Source organism: Glycine max, chromosome 11 (assembly GCF_000004515.6).
Source record: "Glycine max cultivar Williams 82 chromosome 11, Glycine_max_v4.0, whole genome shotgun sequence".
Lineage (NCBI taxonomy): Eukaryota > Viridiplantae > Streptophyta > Magnoliopsida > Fabales > Fabaceae > Glycine > Glycine max.
Window position 1 is genome coordinate 19,342,442 of NC_038247.2, and position 2,423 is coordinate 19,344,864.

Consider the following 2,423-nt stretch of genomic DNA (forward strand, 5'->3'; position numbering starts at 1 on the left):
ATCTCAAGCAACATTTGTCAAGGCATCTACTTCATGTGCTATTTCTATTGGTGAAGCATCATCAAGAGAGGTAATTGGATTGAAGGTTGAAGTTGAGACTTTAAAGACTACACTTCAACAAAAAAAAATTGAGCATAAAAAGTTGAGGCAAGAGATGAATCAATGGGCACAAGAAATTAAGAGACTTGTGCTACATAGTAATCTGAATGATTCATCAATTCAAGTTGAAGGAGAGAACAACAATGGAGTGAAGAAATGAATGATTTCCATGATCGTTGATTTTCTTTCCTATCATAATTTTTTTAAAACAATATAACTTGTGTCAGGTAAATTACTTTTAGAACATAATACTGTGGATGATTTATTTCATTTTGATTTATGTCTACAAACTTAACATTATCGTTTGACTTTTTACTAATGATATTTTGTTACTTATTAATGTGTTATTATTTTCAATTTCATCTCTATTAAATGTTTGTCTATTAGATAATTTATTACTTAACATGTATTAAAAGCTTAATGACAAATTGGGGAGGTATATAATTAAAAAGGGAGGTGAAAATAACAATGGCTAAATTTGGGGGCAAGTGTTATGGGTTAACATTTAAGGTCCACAATACTCATGGTAAGGGAGTGATTTTGAACATCCTGATTTTGAGCATTATAATTTTGAGCATTCTGGTTCTGAGCATTCTGATTTTGAACATTCTGAGAACATGGCACAACCTCCACCCCGTGAGAGGACTCTAAGGGAAATGGCTGCACCTGATTTCACCTACGAAAGCTTGTGCATCCAATACCCTGATGAGGATGTCCCATATGTTCTTAAAACTGGACTGATTCATTTGCTTCCAAAGTTTCATGGCCTTGCAGGTGAAGACCCGCACAAACATTTGAAGGAATTTCATATTGTCTGCTCCACCATGAAACCCCCAGATGTCCAAGAGGATCATATATTTCTGAAGGCTTTTCCTCATTCTTTAGAGGGAGTGGCAAAGGACTGGTTGTATTACCTTGCTCCAAGGTCCATCACGAGCTGGGATGACCTGAAGAGAGTATTCTTAGAAAATTTTTTCCCTGCTTCCAGGACCACAGCCGTCAGGAAGGAGATCTCAGGTATTAGACAACTTAGTGGAGAGAGCCTGTATGAATACTGGGAGAGATTTAAAAAACTATGTGCCAGTTGCCCTCACCATCAGATTTCAGAGCAGCTGCTTCTCCAATATTTTTATGAAGGACTCAATAATATGGAGAGAAGTATGATAGATGCTGCCAGTGGTGGAGCCCTTGGAGACATGACTCCTACTGAAGCCAGAAATTTAATTGAGAAGATGGCTTCCAACTCCCAGCAGTTTAGCGCCAGAAATGATGCTATAGTCATTAGAGGAGTGCATGAGGTAGCTACAAACTCAGTTGCATCATCTGAAACTAAGAATCTTGAAGGCAAACTGGATGCATTGGTTAACTTGGTAACCCAGCTGGCCTTGAACTAGAAATCTGTACCTGTTGCAAGGGTCTGTGGTTTGTGCTCCTCTACTGACCACCATACAAACCTTTGCCCTTCCATGCAGCAACCTGGAGCAATTGAGCAGCCCGAAGCTTATGCTGCAAATATTTACAATAGACCTCCTTAACCTCAGCAGCAAAATCAACCACAGTAGAACAATTATGACCTTTCCACCAACAGATACAACCCTGGATGGAGGAATCACCCTAATCTCAGATGGTCTAGCCCTCAGCAACAACAATAGCAGCCTGCTCCTTCCTTCCAAAATGCTGCTGGCCTAAGCAGACCATACATTCCTCCACCAATCCAACAACAACAACATCCCCAGAAACAACCAACAGTTGAGGCTCCTCCACAGCCTTCCCTCAAAGAACTTGTGAGGCAAATGACTATGCAGAACATGCAGTTTCAACAAGAGACCAGAGCCTCCATTCAGAGCTTAACCAATCAGATGGGACAATTGGCTACACAATTAAATCAACAACAGTCCCAGAATTCTGACAAGCTGCCTTCCCAAGCTGTCCAAAATCCCAAAAATGTCAGTGCCATTTCATTGAGGTCGGGAAAGCAGTGTCAAGGACCTCAACCCGTAGCACTTTCCTCATCTGCAAATGAACCTGCCAAACTTCACTCTACTCCAGAAAAAGGTGATGACAAAAATTTACCTAACAATTTCTGTGCAGGTGAATCTTCTTCCACTGGTAATTCTGATTTGCAGAAGCAGCACATTCCCCCTCTTCCATTCCCTCCAAGAGCAGTTTCCAACAAAAAAATGGAAGAGGCAGAGAAAAAGATCTTGGAAACATTCAGAAAAGTAGAGGTAAACATACCTCTACTGGATGCAATAAAGCAAATTCCAAGATATGCCAAATTCTTGAAGGAGTTGTGCACTAATAAGAGGAAGCTTAAAGGAAGT

The 2,423-nt window shown here is 40.1% G+C and overlaps 1 non-coding gene across 1 annotated transcript; it reads right to left on the minus strand.

Annotated features, from left to right (window-relative positions):
• Positions 1-1,094: 1,094 nt before the first annotated feature.
• Positions 1,095-1,201, minus strand: LOC112998433 (small nucleolar RNA R71). The gene has a single exon (XR_003263534.1). It is a non-coding gene; the product is annotated as a small nucleolar RNA R71 (small nucleolar RNA).
• Positions 1,202-2,423: the final 1,222 nt, after the last annotated feature.